This window comes from Lasioglossum baleicum, chromosome 5 (genome assembly GCF_051020765.1).
Source record: "Lasioglossum baleicum chromosome 5, iyLasBale1, whole genome shotgun sequence".
NCBI lineage: Eukaryota > Metazoa > Arthropoda > Insecta > Hymenoptera > Halictidae > Lasioglossum > Lasioglossum baleicum.
In genome coordinates this window covers 18,357,537-18,378,513 of record NC_134933.1, presented here as the reverse complement: position 1 = coordinate 18,378,513, position 20,977 = coordinate 18,357,537, and the positions used below count along the sequence as shown (strand labels likewise).

The following is a 20,977-nucleotide window of genomic DNA, read 5'->3' as shown; positions in this document are numbered from 1 at the left end:
TCGGTGGTACAGCGGTTGAGTTGAAACGAAAAAGAAGACTTTAGACGCCACCGCCTCCATAGGTCGACCGATGTGAATTACTGAATAGCATTTCCGCGATTCATGGTGCAACATGCATTCCGTATTCGTTCTTTCATATCTTCCGGCGTCGTGGGACTTTCGTTATAACAGAGAGGAAATGAGAGTGCTCACGCCCGGAGTTTGGCCGTGCCACTTTTGTCTCCACATCATGTTTAGCCTGGAACAGCTCCTACTCCTACATCATCTTTAGCATGGAACAGAACCTATATCATCTTTAGCAGGAAACAGAACCCACTTTACTGTTATCACCTTTAAATCTGTGGCATGGATCAGAACTAGCTTCAACCACCGACCAGATCACCGATGAGATACCATTAAAGACTGCCAGCCCCTGTGTTATTCAGCGGGACAGCACCATCCGTGAGTGAGCCCCCGGGGGACCTCCGATCGGAGGAATACCAATTTCGGACAAGATATGAAAATGTTTCGAAGCGGGACTTGTGAAAGTCCCGATGCAAACAATTGGAAATACAGAAATACAAATTGTCGAGATCACTGATTGAAATAACGAACTCAAGGCGGGCCAAGGGTAAACGCAGAAAGCATTGATGTACCCTTGGCCGACAGCAAGCTACCTCAAAGTAAATTCACATACAATTTAATGAAATACATATGTTTCTATATCTCGCAAGTCTTAAATTCTAGTACACAATCTTATCGAAAATTGTACATGTGCAATGTGCAGCTATTAGCTCGGTATTATCCTTTATTCATAAGAGACTAGAAGTTCTTACAAATAAAGGATAATACCGATTGCCCAGGTCTCACCACGAGGAGGTTGCTGCACGAGAGACCCGAAAAGGAGTCAGAACGAATGCAATATTCCTCCTGGCTCCCTTTCTTACAGCGACGCACTTATACTAAATTACGCACGCAAGTCGAGCAATTATCGCGGAGGAAAAGGTGTGAATCGGAGAAGAAGTCTCCGATCCACGGGGGATCAAAGGCGAATCAGGCAGAAGGCTCTGATTCTTTCAAAGTAAAAAATAAGAGCGAACCAGAGCAGAAGGCTCTGGTTCGAAGGTGACGCGGCGCGTACAATGCTTGCAGTGCAGCTCCGATCAGAGCCGATACCTGACGTGTCCTCACCAAGAGGAATGGACAGTGAGAAGTGTTCAAACGTAACACCATCTCTCTGCCAACTACCTGCCACCAGGCAACGCAATGCATTGAGATGACGTGGGTAGGATGACGAACAGAGAATTTCTCTGCCAACTACCTGCCACCAGGCAACGCAATGCATTGAGGTAACGTGGGTAGGATTACGAACAGAGAGAATGGCAATACGAGTAAACAGGTCTCAATGAACCACCCCTCTCAATGTATCGACGCCGAATACCGGCTCCAACCGGTCTGGTACATACAAGCAAGGTCCGACACAGCAGAAGGCTGTGTCGGAATCAAGCAAACGAGCAAAGTGAATTTAAGGCAATAATTACTCGACATATTTAAAACGACGATATACAATCTTAATAACTAACGCACGCAAGTCGATGGAATTATACTAAATTACGCACGCAAGTCGAGCAATTATCGCGGAGCAAAAGGTGTGAATCGGAGAAGAAGTCTCCGATCCACGGGGGATCAAAGGCGAATCAGGCAGAAGGCTCTGATTCTTTAAAAGAAAAAAAACTAAAGCGAACCAGAGCAGAAGGCTCCGGTTCGAAGGTGACGCGGCGCGTACAATGCTTGCAGTGCAGCTCCGGTCAGAGCCGATACCCGACGTGTCCTCACCAAGAGAAATGGACAATGAGAAGTGTTCAAACGTAATACCATCTCTCTGCCAACTACCTGCCACCAGGCAACGCAATGCGTTGAGGTAACGTGGGTAGGATGACGAACAGAGAATTTCTCTGCCAACTACCTGCCACCAGACAACCCAATGCATTGAGGTAACGTGGGTAGGATTACGAACAGAGAGAATGGCAATACGAGTAAACAGGTCTCAATGAACCAACCCTCTCAATGTATCGACGCCGAATACCGGCTCCAACCGGTCTGGTACATACAAGCAAGGTCCGACACAGCAGAAGGCTGTGTCGGAATCAAGCAAACGAGCAAAGTGAATTTAAGGCAATAATTACTCGACATATTTAAAACGACGATATACAATCTTAATAACTAACGCACGCAAGTCGATGGAATTATACTAAATTACGCACGCAAGTCGAGCAATTATCGCGGAGCAAAAGGTGTGAATCGGAGAAGAAGTCTCCGATCCACGGGGGATCAAAGGCGAATCAGGCAGAAGGCTCTGATTCTTTAAAAGAAAAAAAACTAAAGCGAACCAGAGCAGAAGGCTCCGGTTCGAAGGTGACGCGGCGCGTACAATGCTTGCAGTGCAGCTCCGGTCAGAGCCGATACCCGACGTGTCCTCACCAAGAGAAATGGACAATGAGAAGTGTTCAAACGTAATACCATCTCTCTGCCAACTACCTGCCACCAGGCAACGCAATGCGTTGAGGTAACGTGGGTAGGATGACGAACAGAGAATTTCTCTGCCAACTACCTGCCACCAGACAACCCAATGCATTGAGGTAACGTGGGTAGGATTACGAACAGAGAGAATGGCAATACGAGTAAACAGGTCTCAATGAACCAACCCTCTCAATGTATCGACGCCGAATACCGGCTTCAACCGGTCTGGTACATACAAGCAAGGTCCGACACAGCAGAAGGCTGTGTCGGAATCAAGAAAACGAGTAACGTGAATTTAAGACAATAATTACTCGACTTACTCGGGTGCGGCCTATCGGCGATTCGGGTACCCCGGGGACGCGACACCCCGTACTCACTCACGGCCGCATCCGTGAGTGAGCCCCTGGGGGACCTCCCTCGGCGAATAAAACTACAACTTCGTGGTACGTCCTCTTCTTGGTGTGTCCTCTTCTTGGTGTGTCCTCTTCTTGGTGTGTCCTCTTCTTGGTATGTCTTCTTCTTGGTATGACTTCTTCTTGGTGTATTCTAGCTGAAACAGACTAATAATATAGTTAGACATAACAATACATAACCCTGCACACGAGTGCAAACCTAATACCCGCTCACAAGAGCCAACCTAACACCAGCTCACGAGAGCCAACCTAATACCAGCTCACGAGAGCCAAACTAACCCCGCACACGGGTGCGGCCTATAGGCGATTCGGGTACCCCGGGGACGCGACACCCCGTACTCACTCACGGCACCATCCGTGAGTGAGCCCCTGGGGGACCTCCGATCGGAGGAATACCAATTTCAGACAAGATATGAAAATGTTTCGAAGCGGGACTTGTGAAAGTTCCGATGCAAACAATTGGAAATTCAATTCAACAGTCAGAAAACCAATCATAATTCTGCACATGAGTGCGAATACAACCAGAGAACCAGCTCACGAGAGCTATTGTAACCCCGCACAGAAGTGCGAATACAACCAACGAAGCAGCTCACAAGAGCAATTATAATCCTGCATACGAGTGGGACGCTCAAAATGTAATTTTTATAAAGAATAAAATTGATAAATTTGAAGAAGACTCAATAGTCTTCATTGAAAGTCTCGATAAAAATTTCAAAAGTATGAAGGACGAGTTTAAAAAGACAAAAGAAGTTTTGAAAAATATTAGTAATCAAACTTACCGTTGTTCCTTGAATTGACAGTTGAAGGTAGGCCAGGGTAACTGTAGATGACCTCTAGTCCACCTCTGGTCCACCTCTGGTCCCTCCGGTTCTCCTGGCGCTCCTGGTCACGCAACACGTCCGCTCACCCCGCTTCCCCCGCCCCGACTGACTGACCACGGGTGAGCTCTCGCCGATCTGCCGAGCTCGAGCGGCGCCCCCCACTCCGCCGAATATCGATCGATGTCGATCGTCGTGACAATTATTGAAAAATTTATTATTTCCAGCTGGTTAATGTTTATAACAATTCTATTTGACAGCGATGTCCACAAGCAATCCCTTGGCTATCTGACCACCTAATGTTTTAGTCAAAGTGGCTAATAGTTTTCGTGATACGTAATAACTTTTAAACCATAACATTCGCACGCATTAATTTATTCGATACAATTCACAGATAAATTTATTATATCTGGCTGTTTAATGTTTATAACAATTCCTTTTTCTAACAATGTTAACGAGCACTCCCTTGACCACCTTGCCTTCTAAATTTTTCGTAAAAATAGACAATAAAACTCGAAATATAGAATAACTTTTAAACCATGAACATTCGCACTCATCAATTTATTCAAAATTGATTTTTATTATATAGAAGATAATGCCATGAGACATTTATTAATTCTAGCTACATAATTAATGTTTATAATAATTCCTTTTGTCAACGACGTGGACAAGTACTCTTATCTTGAGAGAATAACTATAACCCCGCACACGAGTGCGAAAACAACCAACGAAGCAGCTCACAAGAGCAATTATAATCCTGCATACGAGTGGTACGCTCAAAATGTAATTTTTATAAAGAATAAAATTGATAAATTTGAAGAAGACTGAATAGTCTTCATTGAAAGTCTCGATAGAAATGTCAAAAGTTATGAAGGACGAGTTTAAAAAGACAAAAGAAGTTTTGAAAAATATTAGTAATCAAACTTACCGTTGTTCCTTGAATTGACAGTTGAAGGTAGGCCAGGGTAACTGTAGATGACCTCTAGTCCACCTCTGGTCCCTCCGGTTCTCCTGGCGCTCCTGGTCACGCAACACGTCCGCTCACCCCGCTTCCCCCGCCCCGACTGACTGACCACGGGTGAGCTCTCGCCGATCTGCCGAGCTCGAGCGGCGCCCCCCACTCCGCCGAATATCGATCGATGTCGATCGCCGTGACAATTATTGAAAAATTTATTATTTCCAGCTGGTTAATGTTTATAACAATTCTATTTGACAGCGATGTCCACAAGCAATCCCTTGGCTATCTGACCACCTAATTTTTTAGTCAAAGTGGCTAATAGTTTTCGTGATACGTAATAACTTTTAAACCATAACATTCGCACGCATTAATTTATTCGATACAATTCACAGATAAATTTATTATATCTGGCCGTTTAATGTTTATAACAATTCCTTTTTCTAACAATGTTAACGAGCACTCCCTTGACCACCTTGCCTTCTAAATTTTTCGTAAAAATAGACAATAAAACTCGAAATATAGAATAACTTTTAAACCATGAACATTCGCACTCATCAATTTATTCAAAATTGATTTTTATTATATAGAAGATAATGCCATGAGACATTTATTAATTCTAGCTACATAATTAATGTTTATAATAATTCCTTTTGTCAACGACGTGGACAAGTACTCTTATCTTGAGAGAATAACTATAACCCCGCACACGAGTGCGAAAACAACCAACGAAGCAGCTCACAAGAGCAATTATAATCCTGCATACGAGTGGTACGCTCAAAATGTAATTTTTATAAAGAATAAAATTGATAAATTTGAAGAAGACTGAATAGTCTTCATTGAAAGTCTCGATAGAAATGTCAAAAGTTATGAAGGACGAGTTTAAAAAGACAAAAGAAGTTTTGAAAAATATTAGTAATCAAACTTACCGTTGTTCCTTGAATTGACAGTTGAAGGTAGGCCAGGGTAACTGTAGATGACCTCTAGTCCACCTCTGGTCCCTCCGGTTCTCCTGGCGCTCCTGGTCACGCAACACGTCCGCTCACCCCGCTTCCCCCGCCCCGACTGACTGACCACCGGTGAGCTCTCGCCGATCTGCCGAGCTCGAGCGGCGCCCCCCACTCCGCCGAATATCGATCGATGTCGATCGCCGTGACAATTATTGAAAAATTTATTATTTCCAGCTGGTTAATGTTTATAACAATTCTATTTGACAGCGATGTCCACAAGCAATCCCTTGGCTATCTGACCACCTAATTTTTTAGTCAAAGTGGCTAATAGTTTTCGTGATACGTAATAACTTTTAAACCATAACATTCGCACGCATTAATTTATTCGATACAATTCACAGATAAATTTATTATATCTGGCTGTTTAATGTTTATAACAATTCCTTTTTCTAATGATGTTAACGAGCACTCGCTTGACCACCTTGCCATCTAATTTTTTCGTAAAAATAGACAATAAAACTCGAAATATAGAATAACTTTTAAACCATGAACATTGGCACGCATTAATTTATTCGATACAATTCACAGATAAATTTATTATATCTGGCTGTTTAATGTTTATAACAATTCCTTTTTCTAATGATGTTAACGAGCACCCGCTTGACCACCTTGCCATCTAATTTTTTCGTAAAAATAGATAATAAAACACGAAATATAGAATAACTTTTAAACCATGAACATTCGCACGCATTAATTTATTCAAAAAAGTAAAGTCTTTTCAAAATATTTCTGTCCAGATCGATTCTTGGAACATTTATGTATAAAAAAGTGGCAGGTAATAATTCTCGTTTATGAAATGTTTTGAAATTACAAACTGAGGTGTCTCTCGTATAAAATTTGAAATAGGAATTGTTGATTTTCCTAAAAAATTATGCTTCAATAATATATTTCCAGGAATTCTTAGTTCTTGAGTTTTGCTTTTAATATTTGAAACCAACATCGTCTGAAATATCTGCTCGGTACAGAATGTAACAATTCATGATGATCAATATGGTTCCGTGACGATTTGCCTTCTCACCGACGAGAATCTCCTGAGTAGCCTTCTGCACCGACGAGATCATGTCGATGGCCTTCTGTTTCTCACTCCAGTCAGAATATATCTTAGAGGGCGTAAGAGAACACCGAAATATTCGAGTGACACGAACTCCCATAAGGCTGGCAATCTTTAATAGTATCTGGTCGGTGGTGATAGTATCTCGTCGGTGGTTCTGCCATTTCAACAGAGGTGGCACTACTGTCGTTTCCTAGAAAAAATCAATTGTTGGTAAAATGTGTCTATCAGTTTCGGTGTTTCACCACTACGTCAAATGGCGCAACTTTGAGATTTTACGGAACAAATAATTTGTGCCGCAAATTACACTGTGTCTTTTAGGCAATCTGGCACGAATCATTTGCGTTTATAATAAACCTTCAATATTCATCGTTTTGAATTTTTTGCATGCTGTAGATACGGAAGACCTAAACGTTCCTGTAATTTTAGTACTTTCATCTTCCTATCATGATCAGTCTTTTAGTGTCTTCATGCTACTTTTTAAAAAACATGATTTTAAAATTTGACCAAGCGAATGGCTATTAATAGAATTTTCAATAATAATTATGCAGTGCCACAAGGAAGCTTAAAAATCTTTGTTCACCTTATAATTATGGATTCATTAAAAAGTCTTTAGCAAATGACCTTATTAAAAATTATGAAATAATCGCTGGTAACGTATCGAATGAATTACCCCTGAATTATCATAGATTTTGTTAATAACATTTTTGTGATACCGCCAACTTTTATGTCTGTTGGAGAAACCACATAGAATACACGTCTTTCATCAATTCCGTAGCGGCAATTACTGGTATAGCTATCATGATGGTTAATAAACTCATTGAAGATCTTTGAGCTGTTTTCGGTTGAATTGTTATAAGGAACCAAGAGATGTATATCCATTTTATCCATACAAGATATAAAAGGCGATTAATAAGCGTGCGAAGGAGGGAACAAGCCGAGAATTACAGCACGGTATCGGAAGGCGAGATCGTGCCGACATCGCAAAAAGCGGATGACGTCGGTATTTTTAATGGGAAGCCGAAGGCGAGCTGAATAGAACAAGCTTTCGGGGAGTGAAGCGACACTCAGTTTCTTTGATCAATAATGGAAGTTCTCTCCGTCTCGGTTTCGCGTTCTTCTCCCATTTCACCGTCTCCTTTGGCCCCGAGCTATTGGCTCGCTTTTTCTCCTCCTTCATCCTTGCTTGGTCTCTATTTTATCTTATACATTTTTAACCCTTATCCCGGACCCCAAAGCGGGGAGGACGAGCGCGCGCGGCCGTTCATGATGGCTCAAAGCGAAAGCCAAGTTCTAACAAGCCTCGAACTGTGAGGCATCCAAGGCTCCTCTGTCTCTCTCTCTCTCTCTCTCTCTCTCTCTCTCTCTCTCTCTCTCAAATAATCCACTCCTCGATCCATTCGTACGAAAGCCTTTTTGTAGGAGGCTCCGGTAGCCCCTGTCCTTGGGGAAGAGGATCTCAAAGAATTCCAAGCTCTCAGTGGACTTCCCTTCCGCCTGGACAAACTGGGCTTGTACATCGATTATTTCTCCTAATATTGGACATTTCTTAACCTCGGATGACGATTATTAATTAAAACGACGGCCGGAAAGGATCATGCAATGATGCCGGTACAACTAAGTAAGAGATTGCTGGTCGTTGTGAAAGAGTACTATTTTTACGCACACAATAACCACATATATCAGTATTTCATTAATCGAATTTCAATTAATTTCAATTAATCAAACACATTATATTTCTGTAAATATTCCATCAGAAATATGATTTCCACGGTCATATGCAAGATATTTTATGCTCCTATAGTACATGAAACTATAGTCTGTCCAACGAGACGAGCCAGTGAAGTAGCAGTCTGCGTCATTTACTAACTACATATCTGACAATGAGAAGGGTAACTCCAGCTCTCTCGCACTCGAATGACTATGTTTAAGTTTACTGCCTTGTCTCGTTGGACAGAATATAGGGGACATTTGCTAATTTAGGAGATGTGCAAAAAGCGGGGCCCTAAACTATGCTCTCTCGGGCACATTAGAGGATAGAGAGGAAAGGGCCAAGGTGCTAGACGTGCGGTTTTGTTAGTGGCTATTGGGGAAACTGAAGACCTGTTTCCCCCGAGTCCCACATTAACCCCTTCGGGGGTGTACATGAATGTATTTTTTCCGCACGTCTTTAAACAAAGAAAAAGGGGAGAGTTGCTAAAGTTGACCTAGTACCTAGATTGGACCTAATTCACAACATATTTTCAACACCATTAATAACATTGCATATATTGCTCTTTCTCAAGTTATAAAGCCAAGCCAGACCTAAAGTGTTATTCATAATCCGTTAAAATTATCTATATGTATAGCATTGCAGATATTACTCTTTCCTAAGATACATTATGGTTGAACTTAAGGGGTTCGATCGAAATTTCACGACTCCCGGATAGGATTGTTATGTTATGATCCTTTCGAAACTGTGTCGTGTTCTTTCGTAAAAGGACCTGCTGGAAATGATGGAATGATGGAAAGGATCCTGATACAGGATTCGACTGTAGTTAAGACGTTCTCTTTGAGGCGGGTGAGAACGAGGAATAGGAAAGAGGCGCCCTTGTCTTCCTCGACCTAATAAAAAGCCTGGAGAAGAGATCGGCGTGGTTGGGCACCGGCATCGGCTTCTCGTTTCTTTGCAGTTCTGTCGAACGCCCTTGTTTGCGACGGTGTACACCCTGCGCGGTAGGTGGGAGCGGGAGGGTGGTTCGGTGTCCTCGCGTAGGATACCGGGGCGCTAAACAAGCCATGCACACGGGGAACGAGAAGGAAAGATGAGGGAGGACTCGCACAAAGCGTCGGAGGGGCGACGAAGGGGGCGGCAGGGCGCAGAATAATGCTTAACAAGCCGACTTGAAAGGACGGCCGCCATTTTGAGTCAATACTTGAAAGTCTTTGCTCATTAAGAATATTTTACGTCTCCCTCTTTCAATGGAATCACCCGTCCTCTCCTCGCGGCATCCCCTTTCCGCCGGTTGCCCTTTCTTTTACTCTACTTTTTCGCTTTCTCTCACTCCTCCCCCCTTTCTCCTTGTCATTCTGGGTCCACCCTCGAAGGGGGTGGTTGCACCCTTGAAGATGGAAGTTATTTACACGGCACTCGGAGCCACCTTCCACCATCGCAACCCCGTAACCATTCCCTCGCCACCTCCACCCACCCCCGCTGTTGCCTCTATCGGCCTTCCCTTTCGTTCAAGACGCATCCACGCTACTGCTACCCCACCATCCCACCCCCTTCAGGATCTCACCCTCTCCTTCACCCTCGTCGCTTTGCACCACCATAGACTCCCGATAGCCAGCGCAATCCCTGCCGAGGGCAGAAAATTCCGACTTCGCCGTGGAACCACCTCTCCTGATCAACCCCCTCGCTCTCCGCTCGTAATCATAGTCCCATTTCGCGGCGTTTTTCCTAATTCCTACCCAATTTCGCTTTTAGCATTTCAATTTATGCGGGCGAACCGATTCGCCAGACGTGTCAGCCCTGGCCTCAAATCGATTCGCAATTTTTAAATTGCAATTCGCGTATTTTCGTACAATAATCCCATAGGTAGATGCCTAATTCTGTAACAAAACCGTAACTTTAGATTCATACATGTATTTGATTGATCCATACGTAAAATCGCTTATGTTAATAAATATGTTAAAAGGACAAGGATGTCAGACCTGTTCTTTCGTTATGTTGACAGTTTACTTACCGGCAATGATTTAACTTAAATAATTCATTTTTCGCAAATAAAATCGTAAGGAATAAGAAAATGCAAAATTCTTTTTTCACGAGACCACCCCGGGACATACTCTATAAGATGCAAAAGGTTTGATTCCGATTGGTCCATCCATCAAAGCGAAAAAACAAAAACAAGAAAAAAAAGGCACATACAGACCGAATTGAGTAACCTCCTTCTTTTTCGAAGTCGGTTAAAACGAGATATTATCCTTTTATTCAACTATTTCAGAGGAGCGTATGAGGGTTAAAACGCATGCTTCTGTGCAATATAACAAACATTTAGGTTGTCTTTGCGTAAAGTAGTTGGAAAACTACTTTTCTTGTGTGCAAAACTATGTTCCTCGAGAGGTGAATCTTTCGAGTAAGTTCCTTTAGCGTGCATGTTTCAGTAAAATCCACTGCTTACCAAAAGAACAGAAGAAGCGTTTAAACATTTTCGTTGGTAGCCGACGAGACCCGAGGCACGCGAGGGTTAAACATCCCCGCGGACTTGTTGCAGCGTTCGTTAGTCGTAACGAACGTCCCAAACAATGAAGTCGTTCGAGTTTTTAAGTCATTGCGAAGGTAATTCGTCGTCACGGGTCCCTGCAACACCGTGCCAGAAAGACAATAGCGGCGCTACTAGCTCTGCCAGGGGACGCTGGCAGAGAGAGGTCGAGAGAGGGAGAGAGAGAGAGGGAGGGAGGAGTCTTCGGGGTCTGTAAAAATAAATCACGCGTGCAACGTCGTCGTTTCTCGCTCAATTGTATCAACTTTAACCCCTTTATTGTATCGCTCTTTTTTTCCGTCATTCTCTCCTCGCCGTTTGACCGGATCCGACCCTCTCCCTCCTCGCCTCTCCTCTCTCTGATTCCGAGTGAATCAGGTTCGAAGCTCGCCCGTGCGAACAATCGTGCGCGCACGGAACGGCAGAAAGCGCATATAATAAGCTGCGGAGAGAGAGACAGAGTGGAAACAAAAACTGGTCTCGCTTGGTAAAACAATAGGGGGTTCCTTTTCCGAGGGAGAGGGAGAAAGAGAGGTGAAAGGAGCTGAGCGCGGAACGGAGAGGGTAGAGAGAGCAACCCCATCGCAAAATCTCGCGGGCACGGACGACGTGTGTGAAATTCAAGAACCTGTAGCGCCGGTGAAGAACAAAACGACGGTGCCAGAGCAGCTGCATGGTGCATACGTTATTAGTGCGTCGTTTTGTCCTTCGCGAGACTTATTCGCGTAGCCGAAAAAAAAGATCATCGTACCCCGTGAGACGCGCCGTATGTATGTTCCCTTATGCTGCTAGATCGCCCTCCGTGTCTCTTCGTCCTTGTCCCTTCCTTGGTTCTTGCTCTCCTTCTCGGCTCACGGAACAGGTTCCTCTTTATTCGGCCTGCTTATTATACAAGTTATTGTTTTCGCCCGAGATACGAGAGAGCTCCGGCAAGAGTGCCACCAACCTGGAACAAGAACCGGAGGAAAAAAGAAGCAAGTCCTCGAGTGATTTTCTCTCATGCGTCCCCCGGTCCACGGGGGCTCCACGAAATAATTATCATAACTCTGTGTATCGGGAAACCCGTTTCAAGTAGCGATCCTCTCTCTCCCTTTCTCTTCCTCTATTGCGAAATTCGCGAGGATTCTCCTCTCGGCGAGAAATATGGAATAAATTGCTGCCTCGCCTCCTTTCTTCCCGACGTCAAGAGACTTGTCGCACCCCGTCTTTTCTCGGGCTTGTCTTCTCTGAAGTTAAGCCACTGTCGCGCCGCCGATACTCTCGAGACCGTTCAATCGCATTTCGTTGGCCACCGGTTTCCTGTTTAAAGCCACGAGATGCCTTTCGATTTTATTAAATTGCAGATTTTTCTGTAAAATGGTTTTGTGGAGTGTTGATTTTGATAACTGCAAGATTCCCTCTTTGCTCGATCATTTTAACAAGTCGAAAGTGATTATTACAAAAGTAAACCCAGTGTTAAAAAAGCCTCACGTGTCCAGTGCTTGGAGAACAGTCCTCAGTTGTTGACTGGTACAGTAAATTGGTGAACAGATTCGTCAGGGTAGGTTGAAGAATTTCGAGACACCCAGTATGTCTTCTTACACTCTGATGGACAGTGGTCCAGTGGTGGAACCCTGGGTAGCAGGGCCGGCGCAATGGCGATCAATGGCAGATGTCCAGAGGCGAGTGGAAAAAGGATTTTTTTCTGGGCGCGGGCTCCTATGGTCCCGTCCAGGTGTCCATTGTGGGTCCGAGCTAGGATTCTCAACCCTTAGACTTTAACCCTTTGGCCGCACGCATCCGCTGGCAAGCACCCATTTACCTATCCTGAAACAATGCCGGCCGGACCGCACCCCGGATGCGCACGTTTATTAAGTAATGTCCCCCTATGGTTTTACGCTCCACAGCTGCCTTCGCAAAAAAAGAAATCACTGTTGCTTTTGTCTATCGCCTGCTTACTGTGACGCTGAACGTAGGAATCGTTACGTTGTGTCGAGAGACTCGATCTGGTCGCAGAATCCCGCTGCTCGGGCAGCTTCAACGGACCCACCGTTAGTCGAACTTAATTGGAGCGATTTTCAAACTCATTCATTTCTTAAAAAGGAAACAAATATGAAGATTTATAGGTTCCGGTGAACTTTGTGCGCGTTTTTACATTAAGGCCCTCTTTGACTTTTTGGTCCTGATGTAAGCATTCTTTTAGCTGCATTTTCTACCGATATCGTATTTCCATATATTTACCGGTAATAATTTCGGCTTTTCCTATGTACGGGATACATTAACTGCTTCACGATCATAAACGAGGTATTCTGTGACGCACATGTCTTATTAATAACACTGTGCAACATCAAGTTTTCATGTATACCGTTGGGTCCTTCGTATAGAGTTTTCCGCGCCGATTCCGAATCTGTCCTTAATTTTCCTCATATACGCACAGTTTTTGAGAAACATGGCTTTGAAGAAAAAACATATTTTTCAACTTTAAACAAATATTGTGACGTTATTATAAAAGATATTGAATTGTTCTTTACAGCAAAAGATTCTGTAGACTTTCCCGAATACAGTGATATCCAATATTAATACATTATGATTGTTTAAACATGTTACTTATTGTTTTATGACGGCCATGATAGATGCATACAGTGACCCGAATTATATTCGGACGCTCTGAAAAAGACGATAACTTTTTAAATCTTTCTACTATACGATTTGAACTTTTTTGGGAAGCTAGAGCAATTAGTTTACTACAGGATGAGAAAAGAAATTTTTTCAAAAATTGCAATTGATCGGAAATATCGACAATTTGGTGAATATGAAACATGATGGTCGCTCGGTTGGTGGTCTGAAATTTTGAGAATTTCAGATGTATGTACGTTGAATTTGAGCTTCGTGATGAATTCATTTGACGAACATTGACAAATTTTGTTTTTTTTTGCCATGCTAAAAATGGCCGACGACTGTTGGACCGTTTTTGCCTCGAAGATACCGAACAATGCTCATTGTCAGACGATGTTCTTCTAGAAGACCGGTTTCTAACGTCAGTTTCTCGACGCGAAAATCTGCATACCGTACCGAAGGTCCAGTCTACGTACAATGAATCAGCACACGAGCGGAATCGTATGGAATCTTGAAGGGGTCGCATGAAACCTGACCAAGTCCACGGACTTACCCCACCATGTGGCCAACGAAAGGGTGGTCTTTGCCATTCGAACCAGTCCTGCATTCATGCAAAATACAAGAGGCCAGTTTGAAAACGACCGGCCATCATATGTCCACGTTATTATTTCGACGAATTATCCGCACGAAATTGCATAGATCGGTGAAACAAATTAATAGATTTTCGAGTGGTGTGGGTGGACACGAAAAGGAAAGGAAACGGAGGCAGAAAATAATTACATAATTTATAGAGCAATCAATGAAAATTGATTTTGGTCGATCAACGTTTGAAATATTACTTTAATTCGCGAGGCTTTATTTATTTTAAAGGTATTCATTAATTTTATAGTTAATGTTTATTTTTGTTACGATGAAAATGTATTGTGCTTCAGTGTGTTTGTAAACAGTGAATTATTCTAGTGTATTTTAAATAATGTGTCAAGTTTTTTGGAACAGTATTTATAATCTGGCGTCTTGTGAAAATGGCGGTAGTGTGAGTCATCGTTTCGCTGATATAAGAATTGTTTGACCAGTGCAGATACTTGAGGTTGGCAGTATTGGCTTTTTAACCAAAATTCACTTGAAGAAATCAGTTTTATCTCGGAATAATCGTGTATGTAAATATCGATTTTTCCTGATCTAATTTTATAGGCGATGGTTTGTTCTTAATCTGCCTACCGATTTGAGTGTTAAAACAGCACGAAATAAGTATGTATTTTTGTATGCTATGGTCCTTTCTCTTAAAAAAATTATGATCTTCGTAGGCCGATAAAGATGGCGTCCGATAGTAGATCGACACGTCGCGTCGCAAATGCTTGAATTTTTAGCTTTGTATACAATAACAAAAAAATGCTTACCCCTTCGGAATTTTATGAAATTTTATCCTAGGATGTGTATAGATTAATGTGATATTATTTCGAATTTCTGAATACATTTTTTACAACTGAAAAAGTTAGAAATTCGCGTGGGATCCATTACTGCTCGTCGCCATGACTGCCTGAACGAATGCACCACTATGTTTCACGATCTTCCATGACTGTAATTTGAGAATTTTTGCAAACTAAGCAAAATTAATTGAAAAAGCGAAAATCATAGGATACAAAACCATTTTTTTCCAAATTTGTTTAATATGTGTGGGTATAATATTTTAAAGGTAACAGAAAAAAGTGATAGGCATTGGTCGATATTGCCAATCTTGCGAGTTTGAATTGTTTAAACAAATTCAACACCAGCAAAATGACGATTTACAACATATTTTCATTGAAATGTCTTTTACTTACCTATAAAATTTAAATAATTCCCAACATTTTCGTGAAAATATTTTTATAGATCGTGAAAGATTGTTTAATGACAACGAAGCTTTAAAACTATTAATTTATTTTATTCCTCCATACAATAAACAGTTTAAATATATTTTTCTATTATCTGCTGTTTAATGTTTATAGAAAGTATGTTTTTTGTTTGATCTAATCTAACATTTCGTTTTGTACTTTGCTGTGTCCAAAGCCAGACTAATAAATTTCGTATTTCAATAAAAAGATCAGATGGTAGTTTTCTATAGTATTATGATAACCGAAGTCGTTAAAATTGATAAGGGTTCGAAAGACTCTCGTCTCAATTTTTCAATGGATGAATAGAAGGATGCCGGTTGGTGGGATCGATAACAGCATTTCGCCAATTAATGCAATTAGTAAAAACTATTTCGGGGTCGAGGGTTTCAGGCGATGACTTTAATCCCTGTAGGATCACTTAGTCACTGATTAATTTTCGCGAAGTATCCTCTCGGCCATTTCCTCGCCGATTGTCTGTGAAATTATCGCGCGTAATTCAGACCTCATAATGATCAAGTCGACTTTCCTCCCCTGAACTTCGATGAAGGCGCAGTCCATTCTTGTTCGCGCCAAATTACAGCTAATTAGGACCGGATTCGAAGGGTGACTCTTGTTTCAAAGTAGGTACACATTTTTCTTTAAGAATCCAAGAAGCCGCTGCAATTGTTGCTCGATTATCAAGGCTAATAATTAATTAAATTACCATGGAATCAAAAATCGAACAAATATTTTTATTACCAATCTTCGTTAAAAGCCTAAAATATTTATCTTGCAGTTATCGACAAATAAATCAATTTAATAATGATTAATAGCAAGATATAAGAAAGTTACAGACAGATCGATAAATCTGATCTGAAAATTTGTTGAAATTGCCCAATTAGGCACTGATTAATGAGGTAAATTCGACTAGCAAATAAATAATAGACCAAAAGCTGGATAAACAGAACATTGTATATTACTAATTAATGCTTCGTCTCTTCAGTAATAGTTTAAAGGAAAATCTTTTTTTAAAATGAAATGTATCCTTTTTTTATTGGAATAATCACTGTACTTCAAATAAACGTAATATACAATACTATACTGCTATCATCTTATTTTCCAAAGGGGTTGTATTTTTATTGAAGCAAAAACAATCTCAAATGCATGCTTGCACTTGAAAAATTATTGTACTCGAGTATTTATAACTAATTTTCGCCACAATCAGTTACTCTGTCTCCGTTATTTCCAAAATAAAATTTATAAATTAGTTGAAATGATTCTACAAAAATATTTTTTGTACAATTTTAATTTCACACAAAACTGCAGAAACAATAAAGATATTAGAAGAATCGAATAATATTTGTCCCGACTTGTTCAAATTCTTAGAAGAGGAAATATACTTTTATTTAACTTCCGTTCCCTGCAATCGATTTGGCAATTTTGATTTTGCATAAAGGTCCGCTGTCTACTGATAAGTTAAGATTTATCATAGCCACTGCTATTTTCGCTTTCTTATACTTCGTAGGTCCTTGCGAAATTTTGATTTTCTCTGCCTATCACCGTACGAATTAACGTTGTAAAATATTGTAAAAAAATATCAGTCATGATTGACGTGTCAGTTAACACTAACCGTACCGAGCACAAAATGCGACTGCTGTACAGTGTTCTATAAAAATGACAACACTGAATTTATTTAAATTTCTTGCAATTTTCGTAACAACATGTGCTTGGACGAACAAATTAATTTAATAATTTCTAATGGAGTTATCCTTGCAACTTCAATAATTATAAAGTAAAAAATGTGACACTTGGCCGTTCGTGACAGTTACTGTTAATCCTTTGCTTTTTTAAATAAGATTTTAAATTTGGCAGATATGAAATTGATATTATACCTTACGAAATACTTAAATGTTCAGTAATTGATCAGATACCTACATATCTAATAATGTAAACAATATTTTCAATAATGATACAACAATTTTTAATGTCGCCTCAGAGTCGCCACTCGAGTGCTAAGGGTTAACGTGTAAATAATTATCGCGTAGGATTATATTTGTTAAAACATGATCGTACCAAGCGAGGGGTGTTAAGAAGTCGCGAATCTTGGAGAGCGGGAGCAACAATCGCGGACGAGGAGGGCGTGATTGCTTAAAATGTGAACCGCGGAATCATTCGCCGGCACCGGGGTGCACGAATGGTGGGTGGGGTGAACTCGGAGGAGTTAGATCCCACCCAGGCCTTTGTACATCGAAGGTATGGAGCCATTGATTTTGAATATGTAATCCGAGGCATTTTATTATTCCGTCGTACTTGGCCCGGGGTAGGGGGTGGCGACCCTCTGTAGTCAGGGGCGGTTCGACCTCCACCGCCATCGACCTTCGTCCCTGGTCAGAGAGAGGCTGCGAAGAGAGGGGGAGGGGGCGGTTTGTAGGCTGGGGTTGGAGAAGACGAGGGGGGCACCGAGGGTGATTCGATTCTCCAGCAACCAGCACACTCTCTCTCTCTCTCTCGCAAACAGGGGCACACCACCACCACTACTACCGCCGCCCTCGAGTTCTTGACGCGTGATTGAATATTTTTTCGCTGTGCGCGATTGGTTCGTCGTACCGGTGGCAGGCAGAACAAACGAGTCTGGAGGAGATGGAGGGCGCTGCTCCGGGAGAGGGTGGTTGGCGGTGGTAGCTGCAGCCACCTGTCAAGCAAAAGAATCGCCATGGTAACCGGGGCCGCGTCGCCATCGGCTCTCTCTCCGAAGGGACGGAGGTTCTACGGGGGTTGGCGACCCGGTCTTCTCTCTCTCGTAGGGATGCCCGCGGGGCTTATATTGAATTTTAAGGAAGTTCCTGCCAGCGGAAAAGACGACTCGCCGAATTATATTTATTCGGGGCTGTCTTGCCTTACCCCATCGATCTTCCCCTTTTTTACAAGGCGAGGCACCGACTTCGACTTTTGCGGACCTCGGCTCCTCGTGCGCCCAGGATTTAGGGTACTCGTTGTACTGCTAGAAAATTGATTACTTTTCAGCAAAAAAATTGACACGTGTAGTTCTCTGTCTAAGTACGGATTTATAGTGGAGCAGCGAGGTGAGCTGTGCGGTGAAAAAAAAGAAAAACAATGAAAATACATATGTACTTTTTCTTTAGTATGTGTCGAAATGTTGTCACGAATGTTGGTTTGTTTTCACCGCGCCGCTATCATCGATGCTCGCCGCTCCACTATAACTACACCCTAAATCAATCTTAGAAACGCACTTTGTTTTTGGTTAATATTTCTTCTGTTGCTACTCGAGGTTAGGTGAAGAGACAATGCTTGTATGGATAAATTGATGCTACAGTAGAAACTTGATTATCCGAACTATACAGAGCGAGATAAGAGATGGCATAGTAAAACAGTTACTTAATTACAATGCTAGATTAAATGCTTATTACTTGGTACAATAAATCGTGTTGCTTGAGCTATTTAAATTTAAAGCATCTTGAGATACGAGAGACTTCAGACATCAGAGGTTCGGATAATGGAGGTTCTACTATAATTTCTATTTGGTTTTTAACACTACATCTACCATGTTCAGAGGTCGGTTCTTTATCTTGCATTTAATGAAATTATAATGATGCTATTAAGCACCTGTCTGAATTGATTGAATCAGTTTCAACAAACTCCCTTTTAGGGGGTGTTAGACACTATTTACTACATTGTATAGTGTTCGGTAGGTTTGGTGTTAAACAAAATTTATGAAGATTATAGCCATTGTTTGTTTATTAGGGCGAAAAGCAATTGTCCATATTTACCAACACGTCAACAAAAATTGGACAGCTACAGCAGTAATTTGTGGGAGAGTGTTAAATGACGTAGAGTTTAATTTGGGCTGATTGTCCAGTAATCGACCGCATGGCGGATGGTAGGATTCATTCAGACCCATGAGTAGAAATTCTAATTTATGTAATTGGAAATTAACTTTTGATTAACACTATTTCTGCAAAGGTGTCGGGCACCTTTAAAAATTTTACATAAAAATTGATTGAGAATGTAAAGATGCAATAAAAGGAAATTATTTCAAAAATGTTATTTCAATTCTGCTACCCTCAACTACAAATGTCGGAGTCTATATGTACAATAACAATGCACAGGGTGGTAATGATAAATCATTAGTCTGACAGCCTTGATAGAACGGAGGGAAATATTAGTTGCCAATGGTGACAGTGAATTCTGAACAATAGTGACTGAAGAAATATGTATATCTTTTTTATTTCCAACCGATTAAATCGATTGCTAGAAAATTTAACTTTAATTTTGCTATCCTCGGCTACAAATGTCGAAGTCTATACATATAAAAATGCACACGGTGGTAACAATAAATGATCGCTGTAACAAACTTGGTTGAACGATGGGAAATACTTGTTGCCAGTGACTTCTGAACGTCGGCGACTGAAGAAACCGCGAAGTCAACTAACGTTCGGCGACAAAGAAATCACGGAGCGAGGCTGTTCGAGATTCACCGTCGCGAGTGCACGGAGTGGAAAGAATTTGCAGCCCCCAACGGTCGAAAGCGAGCGGGAGAGAAAGTGAGGAGAACTAAAGAGGAGCCAGGGCCAGGGAGTGAAGGGGTGGCGCTCGCAGGGAGCCTCCTGTAATGATCTTACGGCCGTGGTAACTTTTTTAATCAGCGCCCGGTTTAATTATACGGTCGATGAGGAAGGTGCTCGTCCTCCTCTTCCCTGGACCACCCCTCTTGCTCTCTCGTTCTCTCCCTTTCTCTCTCTTTCTCTCTCTCCCTATCTCTATCCTCCTCTTCTTCCGTCACTGCCTCTTCTGGCTTTCCTCATCAATCCCTCGCGCAGACCCGGCCAGTCGTCCTAACTAGGCACCGACTCGCAAACAAGATTTAACTTATTACGCCCGAGCGATTCCTCCTTCGCCTCCTTTTGCCCTTCGCGGTGAAATCCCGCAGGAAATTTTGAGACCTTTTTAAACGGACTTTGTCGCGGGGGTGAATCTTCGGATTGCTCTGCGAGAAAATGTCTGATGCGGCAACTTGAACCCACGAGGGCAACCTGCCGCCCGCCGATTTTTACGTGGCTTTACGTGATTGTTTATTCAGCCGACCTAAATTCCCCCTCCCCCCTCCCGTTTACTTTTGCGAAATTAGAATTATAACATTAGAATCCTTGCTGTTCGATATAACTGTCAAATGATAGACAATGGAAAAAAATGTTGGAACATTTCTCTTTATTTTTTCTTAGATTATGATGCAAATAAAAAATTTTCAAGGACATTTGAATGTCGGTTTACATTTTTCAAAAATTAAGGTACACTACGTTTTTGTTCCTGTGCGATGAGAGAGTAAAAGAATGATTGCACAAGAAAATCATTTAACTGCATGTACGTGTGGTGATTTTGATTGTTCATTGAACTACAACTTTGTATAATTCAAGGTCACTCGAATGCCGTACTTTTAATTCATTTCTATCTGTTTTCTTTTTCATTATTTTTGTCTGTGCCACGTTTATACTACGCGAACTGCAAGATATTAAACAAAAGATAACTA

At 41.8% G+C, this 20,977-nt stretch overlaps 1 long non-coding RNA gene across 1 annotated transcript; it reads right to left on the bottom strand.

Moving 5' to 3' along the window:
* Positions 1–966: 966 nt before the first annotated feature.
* On the bottom strand, positions 967–20,297 carry LOC143208661 (uncharacterized). The gene is made up of 2 exons (XR_013008950.1): positions 10,907–20,297; positions 967–6,939 (listed from the first exon to the last, which is right to left on the bottom strand). It is a non-coding gene; the product is annotated as an uncharacterized LOC143208661 (long non-coding RNA).
* Positions 20,298–20,977: the final 680 nt, after the last annotated feature.